Genomic DNA, 16,655 nt, shown 5'->3' on the forward strand with positions numbered 1-16,655 from the left:
TGGAGGATGGTGGGGCATCTGAGTTCCTAGAAAAGTGGATTAAAGCATGGATGCCGGACCAGTCCCTTTCGCCCTGGTTTGCGATTGAAAGAGCCCACAGGGCACTGGCCCCGTGCCCCCCACCGGGCGGCCCAAAACGACCAATGATTGCACGCTTCTTTAACTTTAAGGATAGAGACAATATCCTTAAAGAGGCTAGGAGGTCGGAAGATCTTCAATGGGAGAACCATATAATCTTAATTTTCCCAGACTATACCTGTGAGGTCCAGATCCGCCGCCGGTCGTATGAACACGTTAAGCAGAAACTTAGAGCGATGCAACTTTCATACATGCTCCTCTTCCCCGCGCGGCTCAAAGTCCTCTTGGCTGGGCGAGCACACTTTTTTGAAACACCTGAAGAGGCATGGGACTGGCTGACGGAGGAGGGCATCGGAGCCCGGAGGGGGCCCCTGGAGCACACGGAGGGGGCCCCTCGGGTCGGACCCCCACCCCGGGAGGCCCCCGGAGGAGCCGGAGGCGCACCAGATCCCGGAGAGGGAGACCGAAAGACACAAACAATTTGGACAACAATGAGGAAATCCGAGATTCTGGCTCACAAACAGAGAAGAAACCCACGGACCCCTCTGGGCCTCAGATCTCAGGCCAAACGGCGGATGATAACGGCCTGAGCCAGTCCCCGGTCCTTGGTTAATATGACGCATTTGACACCTGCTGATGGGAGTCCAAAATGACTTGAGATGTCCGTTTCACCTATGCAGACCTTACAAGGGTCACTACAGAAGGCGTCATGCCTTTCTACCATAGGATACCCGAGACTTGGCAGGTCACCACTAATTGTAATTGATCCGATTATATGGAGGGGTCCACCACTCCACCCTAAGGACAGTCCTACTGGCTGTCTGGTTTTGGTTGGGTATTTGGGCGACAGATGCTTCCGGGGTGGGAGTATGGGGAGGAGGGTGGTTGGGGGGAGGGTTTTTTGAAGTTAGCCTAGATAGGAAGAAGTTGGTTAGCTTCTTATTATCTCACTGTTTTGTTTGAAATGGTCGTCCCTGGGTCCACAGCCTGACACTCAGCCCTATGCAACACCTATACAATTCACGCCTGGCACTCATTAACTCAGGTTCTTTCTTGGAACGTAAATGGTCTGTTGGATAAGATTAAGAGGTCAGCAGTATTTAACACTCTCCGCAGATACTCCCCCTTAGTGGTCCTTCTGCAGGAATCCCACCTCCTTGGGACTAGGTGCCCCATGCTAATACGGGGAGGGTATGACAGAGTATACCACGCAGGCTTCTCCAGGGGCTCTAGAGGGGTAGCCATTTTACTTCACCGCTCTCTGCCTGTGGTGATCACAGCCACACAGGCCGACCCACAGGGCAGATTTGTAGTGGCCACAGGGACTCTTCATGGAACTCCGATAAATTTTATATCTGCGTATGCCCCCCCGACGAGACTTGATGCCTTCTTGCACTCGCTTCGCCGAGTGGTTGTGGGATTGCCCCAGGGGACCACCCTGCTGGGGGGGGACTTCAACGCGGTTCTCGATCTGGATTTGGATGTATCCGGCGAGATCACGGCCAGTAGATTAGCCAGGGCTTCGGCTCTTACTGGCTGGACCGAGAGCCTTGGCCTCTGCGAGGTATGGAGAACTTGGCACCCTAGAGATCGCCGGTACACCCACACGTCAGCCGCCCACCGGACGCAATCCAGAATTGATCTGGTATTCATGTCTGCTCTGGACCTCTCGAGTGTCACAGGGGCAGAGATACTCCCCCGGGGAGTCTCGGACCACGCACCAGTGCGGGTCCGACTGGGTGGAGCGGATCCCTCTAAACGCCCGGTATGGCGCCTAAACGCATGGTATTTACAAGACAAAGACTATACCCAAGAGATCAGAAATCAACTAACTCAATACTTCGATCTGAATCTGGGGTCGGTCCGCTCCCCGGGAACATTATGGGCCGCCTGTAAGGCTACCCTCAGAGGGCATGCCAAGTACCTTCTCCGTACCCGCGAGCGGGACAGGAACTCCCAGATCTCTGACCTGGAGGCCAGGGCCCTGAGACTGGAACGCCAACAAACTACTTCTTCGTCTGCCGCTGCCCTGAGACAGCTGACTATGGTTAGAGAAGAAATTAAACACATAATGCTAGATTCCGCCAGGTGCATTTGGAGAGCTTCGGTGGCCCGTATATATGGCTGGGGGGACAAAAATGGGAAGCTCCTACATTGGCTGGCCGCGCGTCCTCTGGCCAGCAGGGTTATACCTGAGATTTTGGAGCCCTCGGGCGCCCTCTCTAGGACACCAGCTGAAATCGCACAAAGTTTTGCGTCCTACTATGCCCACCTCTATGCAATGCACCCCCGCCCCGCCATTGAGAAAGAGACTCCCCTCCTGAATGAGATCACTCTCCCCAGGATCTCCCTGGAGGCAAGAGACAGGCTGGATGAAACTATTAGCCTTGCAGAGATCACCAGTGCAATTTCCAGCCTGGCATCGGGCAAGACCCCCGGCCCTGATGGACTCCCGGCAGAGCTATATAGCAAATGCAGTGATATACTGGGTCCCCACTTACTCAACATGTATGGGGAAGCCGAGAAACTAGGCCGATTTCCCACCGAGATTGACCAGGCGACAATAGTAGTGATCCCCAAAACTCAGCCCCCATCGAGACATTGTTCGGCATACCGACCCATCTCACTTCTAAACATTGAGATCAAAGTGCTTTCCTCGACCTTGGCCTCTAGACTGAAAGGGATAATGCCTACACTAGTGCACCCTGACCAGTGTGGCTTTATGCCCACTCGTAGCACCAGGCACTGCATTAGGCGGTTGCATCTGGCTCTGGCACATCGCAATACTCTGTTGCACGCACACTTGGCATTACTCTTGCTGGACTTTGAAAAAGCCTTTGACACAGTGGATTGGTCTTACCTTGAACTGGTCTTGCAGAAAAATGGGCTCGGTCCCGATTCCGAGGCCTGGTGAGACTCCTGTACTCCAAACCGACAGCTCGAGTCCGGGTGAATGGAGTGGTCTCTGACCCATTTCCTATTGGCCGCGGAACCCGGCAGGGTTGCCCGCTATCCCCGTTGCTCTTCGCATTAATGATAGAGCCTCTTGCGATACTGCTGAGAGGAGATCCCCTGATCGAGGGCTGGTTCTGGCCTGCCTGTGCAGAAGACCGTGTGGCGCTATACGCAGACGATGTCCTCCTATATCAATCCAACCCGGCTAAAAGTGGCCCCCGCGTGCTAGAGATCCTGGGCCTCTTCGCGGAAGCCTCGGGCTGATCCTGACCCCCGCCAAGTCCCTACTGGTCCCCCTACACCGCTCCGGGGATTGTGTGGACTGGCAGCGAAACATTCCAGTACGAAGAAATAGCTTCAAATATCTGGGAATGTATATTTCACTTCTCCCTGAGTTGACATGGGAACTTAACATTACACCGTTAACCAGAAAAATCAGAAGTGATCTCCTACACTGGAGGACACTCCCCCTTAACCTGCTCGGTAGAATCGCGCTCTGCAAGATGATGATCCTTCCTAGGCTCCTCTACCTCCTGCAAAATTTTCCCCATCCCATCCCTAGGAAATGGTTTGGGGAAATGGACTCACTGGTGCGCCAATTTATATGGAGCGGAGCCCACCCACGGTTAGCGCTCAAAACCTGCCAGAGGGATGTATATGATGGAGGTTTGGGCATGTCCAATATCCACTCCTACCACCTCGCGACACAAGTACTTGTGATTAATGACTGGATGGGGGGTGGGTGGACAGACCCGGCGTACCGACTGGAGCTCCAAATGATGGGTTACCCACGGATTTTGGACACCCTCTATGGAGGTCCGATCTCTCGAGACGTCCCAGATGGGACCAGGGTGGTTCTACAGGGATGGCGGACGGCTCAAAAGTCGACGGGGTGGTGGGGACGACTTACCCAACAGACCCCACTGTGGCATGGGAGGCAATTGGTGGAGGTGGCGGGCCTGGAGGGGTTTCGGAACTGGGACAACATAGGCATCTCCACACTAGGCGATGTCTGGAACGGGTCACACATACGGTCCTTTGAAGATCTCCAGAAAAACTTTTCATTAAACAAGACACAGTTCCACAGATACCTCCAGCTCCGACATGCCTTATCAGTACACATCCGAGAGGGAGAAAACATACCTGAATGCAGCCTCATGGAGGCCAAGGCATTGATGGGGAGCCTAGGTAGGGGAGGTGTTTCCCAGATATATCGCACCCTGGTCTCCGGCACCTCGGGCTCCCTGGGGGTACTTCGCCAGAGATGGAATGGGGTGAGGCGCTAATGGCCCCGCGGGCCCTGGCGATCGCCACCCGTTTCAGATTGATACAAACTTACTTTTTGCACACATCATACCTCACACCCGACAAACTACACAGAGCGGGCCTCCGCCCCAACGCGGAGTGCCCCCGCTGCAGAAACCTTACAGCTGACTTCTTCCACATGGTGTGGACCTGCCCGGCCATGGTAGCCTATTGGGGAGCGGTCCTGGGGGAGATTTCTGAGGTGTTGCAGGAGAATATAGAGAGAGAGCCTCGACCCCTCCTCCTCGGGATCATGGGTGACATCGAGCTAAGGAGACCAGATCGAATTTTCCTTGGGGTGGCGTACTTAGTGGCTAAGAGGGACATAGTGGCAAACTGGAAGGCCAAGAATGCCCCATCATTGGCTAAATGGAGACAGGGAGTGGATTGGTGTGCGCAGAGTGAAAAACTTGTATATGAGGCTAGAGGATGTCCGAATAAATATAATAGGATATGGGGGAAATGGGAGGCCGCACTAGGCTCCTGAATACTATGTTATCTTTAATATTAGTGCTAGCTGGGATCACAGGTTCGACCAATGTTGGATGCCCGTTGGCATAGTGTTATGACGTTTGTATCATGGTTATTCTTTCTTTTGCAAAAATCAATAAAAATTCTTTATAAAAAATTAAAAAAAATATGTGTCAGTGCAGCTTTCTGTAGCACTCTTACAGAGTTTGACCATCAAGCTAGTTCACTACAGACTAAACTTTATGAACGCCACTATCCAACTAAGGTTGTCAACCTGGCTCGTAAAAGAGCCAGGAATAACCATAGGGAGAGTTTATTAGAATATAAAGAGAAGGCTCCACAGACATTTATTACCTGTGTCTCGACGTTCACCCCCCTCTCCAATGACATTAAAAAATTGATCAACAAACGTTGGTCGATATTAGAAAGTGGAGGTACCTTAATGCCTAAACCTCTATTTTCTTTCAGACGGACTTCTAATATCAAGGACATAGTGGTCCATACACGTCCACGTGCATTGCACGACACCTCCACCCAAAGAACATTTTGGGATTTACCCCCAGTTGAGGGTCACTACCCGTGTGGTAATTGCAATGTATGCGCACTGACTGACCAAACAATGTCATTGGACCTTGATCCATTCCGGAGATGGTTTCTAAAAAAAAAAACACAAATTGCAATTCAAAGAATTGCATTTACATGATCACGTGCCCCTGTGGACTACGTTACATAGGGATGACCACACGCCCTGTAAAGATACGTATCAATGAACACAGGAGCAACATTAGATGCCGTAGAATTACTACCAAACTTAGTGCTCATTTCATTGACTTTCCTCATACCCCAGATGAGTTACGGTGGGTGATTTTGGAAGCACCAAGAGTTAAACAAAACGTTACTCAGTCTCTTTTTAGAATCGAACAACGTTGGATTTTTAGACTGGGTACCTCAACTCGGGGATTAAATGATGAAATTCCATGGTCCCTACTCACCCCTAGATAAATTAAGTCTTCTTACCAGCAATTGACATTCTCATACAATCGAACACACTGACTATCTTTGTAATCTCTATTATGACATAATACTCATGACCCCATATGATTCTAATAATTTTACTTGTCTCTCTATTATGATGAAATCTCTGTATTTTTGACTCCCTCATATATGTTTTTAACGATTCTATTTGCCTGCTGAGGGTTTGACTATTCTGCTCCCACTGCCAACATATTTAGGATTCTGGCATTAGTAACTCACATATTTGGATTCTTTTAGTACCTTTTATTATAAAGGTCTATTCAATTTTTGAATTATTTTCACTTCGTCTGGACTCAATAGTTGTGAATTGGGTTGTTCTCCTTCCAAAAATGGCGACGGAGCGGAAGTCTGTCTTTGATTTCTGTTTTTTTGTTCCCATGACTACCTAATAGACAGCGCGAGACGCGCGCACATTCGACGGAGCGGAAGTCCGTCTTTGATTTTTGTTTTTGTTCCCATGACTACCGAACAGACAGCGCGAGACGCGTGCATATTCGATTGTACTTCCGGGTCCTCAATACGTATTCGAGGACCACGGAGATACGCGTTGTTGTTGGCACGGGGACGTTATCAGTAGGGTAGGTGCTAAATGCCCTACGGACCGGTAATAGAAGTAAGTTTTTCATATTATCTATACCTGTCCTTTACTGCTGCCCCAACAAAATCCCCGGGATGCGTCCATAGGATCCCGACGGTGGAGAGGGTTGAGTTCTCCTTCTTCCACCGCGATTGCTTTAGTTTTTTGGACAACACGGGCGTTATTACTTGTTATTGTTTTATTACCAAGCTCTTGTGCCATCGGATTTAATTTTATTCTAACTAACAAAATTCAGATTTTTGTCCACTTTGACTTTACAATAATACCTATATATTTTAGACAACTGTTGCACTTGATTCTTGATTGTCTTTGGTATTACTCCTGATATTTTCTTTTACATTACTACGACATTTAGATTGTTTGTTCCGGTTACTGATATTCGATTCCCATGGGGCTCTATCCACAGACCGGGGATGGTAAGCCTTAAGAAATGTTTAAATTTTTAGACTACTATATGTTTTTTGTCTTGCACATAATCTTATTGCGTTCGTGTGTAACTAATGGGCACTCTATTTTCTACATGTTGTTGCTTTATTTATCTTTAGGGTGACTTTGACTGACATAAACAACTTCACAGTAAGTGACTGTGTTTTTTCCTTAAATTTTTGCTCCTAATTGGATTTTTGATTTTTTGGAGAAGTTTTTCTATGGTCCTGATGAAGCGTCGAGGGATCCGTAGGGACCACCAGACGCGAAACATGTAGACCCCTTTTTTTGAGGAGCCACTTTTGGGTTTTTCCTCTAACTTGTATTTTGTGTGCGAGTAGATGAGCATTATAACTCAATTTTACTCCCCTCTTGTTTTTAACTTTGGTCTCCATCACAGTAGTATTGATTAAAATCATGATTATAGAGTGTAGATGGATAACCAATTTTACCTTTGTCTTCTCTCCTATATTGCTTGGGTAATCTCTGATACCCTTTCAGATTGATTATTATCTCTAACTATCAGTAGAGCATATACGGTTAAGAGCCCCCTCAGTGGAGCCCGTTAGGCATTGCAGCACCGGCCTAACGAGGAGCTTTCCCAATGATGAAATCATACATCCAATGTGATGCTTGAGGGTTCTCGCTCCTGTAGAAAGTAGTCCCAGTTAGTTATTATTTGGAACAGTGCACCCTTCTTTTCTTACTACTGCATATGGGAGACTGTGCACTGGACCACTAATCTCCCTGGTCCCTCTTCTTTGTTTTTCAGTGCAGCTTTCTACATTAGGCTACCAAACTTGAGACATAAATTGTCACCTTCTGCTGACTTCTGGGTCACTAAAAGCATTACTAAAATTTACACTCTAACACCTGTCTAGCTCCTCCTTGCTCCCCTGTCCTCTCCATTGCTCCCTACACCCTCTCTTCATGTTGACGTCTCATCTCCACTACCCTTCCTCTTCCACACTTCTCTGTTGTGTTCTTTTTTATAAAAAAAATCTAAGCTTATTTATTTTTGGGAGGTTCTGCAGCTCCAAATTGCTTCTTCTTTCTCTTTGATGAGTTTTGCACGCATATATTTTAATTTACTCTCCCAAGATTGGCATCCATCATCTTAAAATGGTAAAAGCTAAAAAAAAGAAAAGAATTGCTGCCAGATTATATAGCTTGTGATAGCTCGTGTTGACTTTGCAATGAAACATCATTAGGCTGTGGCAGTTTTTTTTTGTTTTTGCCAATGCTGTTTTGCAAAAGCAAAAAATATATTTTTTCTTCTTGCCATTGTGGATTAGAATTGGCAATAAAGCACTGGCAAAGCTAAAATATCGGGTAACACTATCGATAGGTGAGACCAATTGGCTTTGCCAATAACTATTATTAGGGATGGGTGTGAATTTAACCTGCATATGTTTCTCCATAATAGGGTACTAGTAGTTGATAACAAGGGACCGGATTCAAAAAATAAATTTGATCATTTTACATCTAACCTGATATCCCTCCCATAGGTTTGTATTGAGGTGAGAGCTCAATTTAAAGCTGATTGCTATAAGACCCTAGGGCCCATATTTATACTTTTTTAGCGCCACATTTGCGCCGCTTTTTGACGCGAAAGCGGCGCAAACTTACAAAATACAATTGTATTTTGCAGGTTTGCGCTGCTTTTGCGTAAAAAAACGCCGCAATTGGGGCGCTAAAAAAGTATAAATATGGGCCTAAATTCCTCTGCCTAGCTGGAAAACTGAAAATCTCCAGCACATAACAAGGTTCAAGAAATGCATAATCACTTTCCCTGGAGCCTCACATTTTTAAGCGAGAATCCATGAACCAATAATTTTCAGGAAGGGCTACAAGAATCTAGAACTCCCTTTCTCTAACCCTCCATATGACCCCATGCCATGCTACGTTTCAAAAGGAAAACTCTTTTCTTTAAAATACATTTGGGGTGCATCTATGATCTCCAACACACTCTTTAAGGTCTGTTTTTCACTTTTCCTGTACTTGGCCTGAAAAAATATATTCTTGAGATGATTGCTGGTAACTGTACCCTTGTAAAGCACTACAATGCCCGTGACCCATGTCCATGCTATATAAAACCTTAAAAATAAATAATGTAAAACAAAGATCTGGCTGTGAGCAGGTGTGACTTACTCTTGTAGTATAGCTGGCTTACTCCTGAGTTCCAAGAGTAAGCCAAGAGTGCTGCAAAGGTAAGTTACACCTACTCACAATTAACTGTTTGGAATCTAGCCCAATTTGTCCACTTTTTACATGGTCATGATACCTGGAGGAAATGCAAGTGCCTAATTACGATTACCTTGAGGTATCAGGAATGACTTGGGGAGTTACCGGCTCTACTACCGGGCACAGAGGAGGGGGCGATAAGGAAGATACAAACTAAAGCTGGGCCTTGCTCAGTAGTTTCATCACTGAGCTGTTTGCAGTAGTCTTGAAAACACCTGTAAATTTTTTTCAGCCTGTCTTTACTATTACAGGGGTAATATGATGTGGTTTTAATTTGTTGTTCGATGAGTGAATATTAGAAGTAACAAGAAAAGAACTGTGCTGAAACATTAAAGGTTAGGCAGTTTCATATTGTTTCAGTAAACACAACCGACAGGTCTGGCTGAAAATAGTTGAAATCCTATTAAAAATTGTTCATTAATGTAAGGGCTTTTTGTCTACACAATATACAACAAATGGAAAAACTATAAAAATGTTTAGTTAATATAATGAGTGTGAGAAAGCGGTTCTGATTATCTGGTCCGCCCACACTGTTTGCTTTTAGATCATTCAGTTGTAGACCTTTTACTGTGAGGGAGCCTCCTAGCCTGGAACTCACCCACAGTAAACTCATGGTAAAATGGATTGCACATGTTTACCGCTGGTGCTGCTTTTTTAAGACAAGGCTTCTGTGAAGCAGAAAAAGTAGGAGGCACAGGGCTGGTTACAAGTGATCACATGTGCACAAGCATGTTTACCTGTGAGAGGACTGCATGGGGAAAACTCCCGGCATGTGTAGCCCAATAACTGCACACAGGTAGCCTGACACAGAAGGGACTATGCAGAGTAGGTGGTGACAGTGGAATAGGCCATGTGACGTGAGTGTACACATGTGAGGGATAGTCAGTGTGTGCTTTACTGTCTTCACTGTAGGGACACTCAATTATATGCCAATGGGTAAGGCTGCCCTAGGACGCAACTCCAGTTCCCTAGGGTCCACAGAGTTGCACTACTGTACCCTATAACCTGTATGAAGAGAACACTGCAGTAGGTTACAAAAGCATATCTGTACAACTTATGGGTCATCCAGGAAAGTCATTTTTCTCTGACTCAGCTCAGGATCAGGGCCCAGTTTTTTTTTTACCCTGCTGGGCTGGAGTAATTACTGCTCTCTCCAGCTGCAGGAACAGGGCCCTGCATCAATCAGCCAGCTATCATCCTGCTTCATTCCACTCAATGAGGGAACCGAGCCTGCTTCATTCCACTCAAGGAGGGAGGGAGCCTGAACCTCTGGAGCCGAGCCAGAGGGGGAGCTCCTTTGAAGATTTGCTGGAGGAAACCCTGGCAGGAATGTCAGGGAAGAGGGAAGCTGAAATCCTCAGGGCACATGTGGCAACTGACTCCTGGACGATGCCATTTTGAGCAATCCCAGAAGACTGTGAAAGAAGGCTGGGTCGCGCAGAGAAGTGATGTGGCACATTAGGATCGGTCAAAGGCCACTTAAAAGGTCTTGCACTGGGAAGATAGCTCTCTCTAGGATGTGTTTTTCTGCAGACACTGGGACTGGATACAGGCGTCATGGACAATTGGGAGGCAGAACCCCCTGACTGGCCATTGGGGCCAGGACTCTGCCCCTGATTGACCCCAGACCCAGTTGGACACATCCCAGGACCAGGTAAGCTGGTCGCCTTCCTCCCCGTGAGGACCAGTTAGGGGAAAGATTCAGCTTCTGCGCAAAGAGGGCACGGTGCCCAGTGAGACACCCAGGTAAAAAGCTGGTACAGGGAGTCAGTGAGACTGGCTCTCTACCAAGTTGTGGATCTTTGAGGCCAGGAGACCTGAAGAAAGTGCTCCAGGTGGCAAGGACTTGCCAGCAGGAGCAAGGAGACCAATATCGTCCAGATTGGCCCAAGAGAGCCTGAGGTAGCCCTGTGCTAGTTTGGTGACCTTCGACCTCTGGGAAGGACAGTCGACATAGTGCGGGGGCCCCACTGGTGATTTCCTCTTTTCCCCCCGAGCTGAGCCATGGCCCGGGCACTGCCCCCAAGAAGAGAAATCTGCCGTGGAGCGCCTTACACATCTCCCAGCGAAGAGTGCGGGTGCGAGGGAGCGCCATTGTGAAGATGCCAGGGGGCCCAGGACCCCATCCTCTGGTAGCCGGTGAGGAAAGATGAATCTGGGGAGCGCTGTTGTGCTCCCTGGGAAGCGGTGGTAGGGGCCCAGGACCCCATCCCTTGGCCCCAAGAAGAGAAGAAGGCGGTGAACGCCGTCATGCCCCCGCAAGGTTACCAGGGAGCCCAGGACCCCATCCCTGGCGACAGCGAAGAGGAGTGGGAGCGCTGGCACGCTCCTCCCTGCCGCTTGCTCACCAGCTGCCTGGCACGCATCTGCTCGCAGGAGCAGGCAGACTGGAAAGAGGCAGCACATAACGGTCCTGGCCATGCGGGCAACCAGCGAGAGCGGACGGGGTGGGCTCCCCGAGCCGCTCCCCAGAGGAACCAGGAAGTACGTGGGGTGTCCGAGTGGAACGGGACTCCCCTGACAGAAACCACAGCCACAAAGGGAAACCAAAAAAGAAAATCGGAGCACCTCTTCTCAGTACAGCGGGAGAGCCACTGCTCAAATATGCATGCTCCCGGAGGAGTATCCCATATTGCCTTGCAACGCTCATCAAATTGCCCACCAAAGTCGCTCGTTTTGGTGTGGTTGTGACCCCATTTCTATGTGGCCTCATGCCGCCATATCTCTCTTGATTGGAACTTCTACAGAAGTTCTGTCATGCTAACCACTTTTCTTTCTGAACCCCCATAGATTTTAGCATTGTTAGGAATTTAGAGCAAAAGGTAGGGCAGGAAAACTTATATTTGAATGTAATGCATCAAATGTTTTTTCTTATTTTCTGCATTATTTGAATTGGTAGTGTTCTATATGCTAATTAAAATTCATATTGTGCGACGTTTTAATTCTCCTTTAGTTATTCTGTACATTTATAGTGTGATTTTGAGACTCATATGTGTAAGTATGACTGAGTCTGCAATAAAGCCCTTTGAACTTTAAGTTGGTCTCTGGAACTGGATGTGTGACCATTGAGTCACACTATAATTGATTTGAATAATTTGATGCATTGTCTCCTCATCCTTTGGAACAGAGAAGAAAAGATTCATTGGATTCCAGATTAAGAGTTAGGGCCCAGTGCAGGATCAGTAGTGAGATTTTACAATCAATCAAGATTACAATATAATAAAGTATCAGTACGATGATTTGTGCAACGTCAAGGACATGAGGAGGTCTATATCCCAGTAAATTCAATAATGCACACTGAGATGCAAGAGTAACAGCCCAAGGAATGATACTCAATCCAGAGAGGTAAGATTCTCAGGAGGAATGAGGGCACACTCGAGAAAACAAGCAAACTGCGCTCAAGGGAAGAGCCGGGTGCAAAGTGAGACCAAAGCTATTGAACTCCTTCAAAATGCAATTGTCTGGCACCAGTCCATATTGTTCACTGCATTAAATACTGATTCTGCCCTCAGTAACTCAATGAATCATCCATTACAATCATGCTAAAGAAATGCATGAAAAACAAGCAGACATCCCACATAACACAAAGTTGTCATTGTTGTCTTGTTTTGTGTGTTTTTAACTAACAGAATTCATACCACAATATGTATCCCTTTTTTCAGTTTCTACAATAATAAATCCTATTACAGCTCACTTGATGCTGCCAGATCATTGGAAGATCCATTCCATTTTTCATATCTAACTTTTTAAACCTTCTTCTTCCTTACCCCTTTGTGCTACCCATTTCCCAATCCTTGTGGATGATGTAGAGACCATTTTTATTTACCACTGGTCATAGCATCAACTGCAGTACCTCATTGAGTGGAAGGCATTTGGCACAGCTGATAGGTCTTACGACCTGGCCTCCTTTGTCCATGCACCCAGGCAGGTTTTTCTATTTCACCATCAAGTTCTCTTCAAACCCAGGGCCCAGTTTGGGGCATGGTGCTGTCTGGGACTGTGATATCAGGATGAAAAAACATAATGAATTACCTTCAAAGATCTTAAAAAGGAAAATGAAATTGCGATTAGAGTGGCTGTGTTCAGTGTGGTGCCCCAGCTACAAGTACAGCATTTTACTTGTACCAAGACAGTGGTCCTCATATGTTAACTCCAGCAGAGGTTCCCAAACCAAAATGGCGCTCAGCCATCGAACTTCCTCATTTGAGTTACTGTTACTGATGTTATCAGTGATGTCATCAATATTGTCACTTCAGATGTCTTAAGTGTTTTCATCAAAGATGTAATTTTACATGCCATCAGTGATCTAATATGTGAGGTTATAAGCAGTTCATGTTGGAGGCACAAGTTATACCCAGCTCAGTAAACTATAACTGTCATATTTCAGAGGTTGTTTGATTTTTAAATGTTAGTTGTCACCTTATTGCAACACCTAACCATAATGCCACAAATGTTACTATTTTAAAATGGGGATGATCGGCAAATAAGAAGATGGGTAGGCTAGGTAAACAAATGTGGAAAAGGGATGCTGTACTTATGCAAACATCTGTCTCATTAACTATTTTTACCCCTTAAAAAATACATTGTGCCTGGAATTACTAAAAACCCACATCTTGTCTCACATATTTAACCCTCTGGTTTCATGTCTACATTAACATCTCAACAATTATTTACGTCAGCCTGCTCTTCATGAAAGGCTTGAAATTCAACAGTCATCGTATGACAACAAAATGGCATTCAGAAGTGCCTCACTTTTGTCTTAACTACAAAACGTTAGCACTCTAGTTGTTCATTAGAACTTTGTGTTGGATCTGCAGTTGATAACTGAGGCTCTGGCAGACTACTGCATGCGTTGGAAGCACATGTTTGACTCTGTGAGAATGGTTTACTGAAACAAGTGAAGAAGATATTTGAGAATTCATGGAAACTGGAGCCTCATTTTAGCTTTCTGGAGCATGAAGCATAATTTAATGACAAAAAGAAAACCCTTCTTTTTTCATTTATTGCAGTATCCTATTTAGGAAATGCTTTTAGTTTTACAACTTTGATTCCATTAAGGTAGGGTTCAGGTGTGCCACAATTTCATCATAAAGGCAGAATGTTAGTGCTCCAATTGATTTTTAGAACTTGTAGTAACACTGTAATTGATCACAAGGTAGTTAATACGCTGGTATTTAAAGTACAAGTTTCTGTCTGGAGGTCAGAAAGCTTTATTGAAATGGAAGAGAAAAATATTGGAGAATTCATAGAAAATATGTTGTCATTTTACCTTTCTAGAGCACTAACTATAATTTCTATGACAAAAAGAACCCTCTCATTCTTTTAACATTTTTAAGGAAATGCATTAAATTTGACAGCTTTGATTCCATCCAATTGCATTTCGGTGTGCCACAGGTTTATCATGAATACAGAATGTTAGCATTCTAGTTGTGTATTAGAACACTGTGGGAAACTGCAGTTGATTACTAGCAAATTAACTGACAGACTAGTTCAAGGTGTTGCAAATATACTGCTTACTCTATATGTCAGAATGTTTTACTAAAATGGATGAGATTGATATTTCCAAACTCATAGAAAAAGAGTCCTCAGTTTAGTAATACCCATAAAAGAGTCCTGCTCATTTTGTTAACCCATTCGCTGCCAGGCCTTTTCCCCTCAGCTGCCAGGCCTTTTTTTGGCTATTTGGGGCAGTTCACGCTTAGGCCCTCATAACTTTTTGTCCACATAAGCTACCCACGCCGAATTTGCGTCCTTTTTTTCCAACATCCTAGGGATTCTAGAGGTACCCAGACTTTGTGGGTTCTCCTGTAGGAGACCAATAAATTAGCCAAAATACAGTGACAATTTCGTTTTTTTTTAAAAAAAAAAAGGAAAAAAGGGCTGCAGAAGAAGGCTTGTGTTTTTTCCCCTGAAAATGGTATCAACAAAGAGTTTGTGGTGCTAAAGTCACCAGCTGCCCAGCTTTCAGGAACAGGTGGACTGGAATCAGAAAACCCTATATTTCAACACAATTTTGGCATTTTACTGGGACATACCCTATTTTTACTATTTCTTGTGCTTTCAGCCTCCTTCCAGTTAGTGACAGAAATGGGTGTGAAACCAATGCTGAATCCCAGAAAGCTAAACATTTCTGAAAAGTAGACAACATTCTGAATTCAGCAAGGGGTATTTTGTGTAGATCCTACAAGGTTTTCCTACAGAAAATAACAGCTAAAAACATATTGAAATTGAGGTGAAAAAAACAGCCATTTTTCTCAACGTTTTACTCTGTAACTATTTCCTGCAATGTCAGATTTTTGAAAGCAATATACCGTTACGTCTGCTGGACTCTTCTGGTTGCGGGGATATATAGGGCTTGTAGGTTCATCAAGAACCCTAGTTACCCAGAGCCAATAAATGAGCTGCACCTTGCAATGGGTTTTCATTCTATACCGGGTATACAGCAATTCATTTCCTGAAATATAAAGAGTGAAAAATAGGTATCAAGAAAACCTTTGTATTTCCAAAATGGGCATTTAATTATAATAGGCCGATCTGCCCCCAGGGGGGCAGAAAAGGATGCCCCCCTGGGGCACGGCCCTTGCCCAAGGGGCCGCTCCCCTTATGTATAAACATAAAAAACAACACTTCCTGGTGTCTAGTGGTTTCTGCCCCCCTTGGGGGCAGATTGGCCTAATAGAAATAGGCTGATATGCCCCCAAGGAGGGCAGAAATGGCCTAAAAGTATATTTGCCCCCAAGGGAGCGACCCTTGCCTAAGGGGTCGCTCCTCACATACATAAAACAAAAAAAAACAACAACAAAAAAATGATCCTTGTTGTCTAGCGTTTCTGCCCCCCCCCACCGGGGGTAGGGCAGATCGGCCTAATTATAATAGGCGATCTGCCCCCCGTGGGGCAGAAATGGCCTAAAAAAAATCATCCCCCTGGGAAGCGGCCCTTGCCCAAGGGGCCACTCCCCCCATTCAATTACAAAAAACGAAAAAACATTCCCTGGTGTCTAGTGGCATTTCTGCTGCCTGATCGCGAGAGGAAAGGCCTTTCCTCTCTTTTCATGCCTCTCTCGCTCCCTCCTTGCTTTTGCATTTCTCCAGCTTCCAGTGCGGTGGGGGCAGCCTCTGATGAGGTCAGCGTGCGATCGCGTGCTGATGTCATCAGATGCCACAGGGGGGTCAGGGGAGGGGCGGAAGGGGAAGCGATTTCCCTTCCGCCCCTGCTCAGGGGAGGGGGTGCCAGGCCCCCGGGGGGAGCGCTACCATCTTGCCTGGCATGTTACCCCCATATTTCACTGTATATATGTTGTTTTAGTCTATGTGTCACTGGGACCCTGCCAGGCAGGGCCCCAGTGCTCATAAGTATGTACCCTGTATGTGTTCACTGTGTGATGCCTAACTGTCTCACTGAGGCTCTGCTAACCAGAACCTCAGTGGTTATGCTCTCTATGCTTTCCAAATTTGTCACTAACAGGCTAGTGACTAAATTTACCAATTCACATTGGCATACTGGTACACCCATATAATTCCCTAGTAAATGGTACTGAGGTAC

The sequence above is a fragment of the Pleurodeles waltl genome, chromosome 1_2 (genome assembly GCF_031143425.1).
Source record: "Pleurodeles waltl isolate 20211129_DDA chromosome 1_2, aPleWal1.hap1.20221129, whole genome shotgun sequence".
Taxonomy (NCBI): Eukaryota; Metazoa; Chordata; class Amphibia; order Caudata; family Salamandridae; genus Pleurodeles; species Pleurodeles waltl.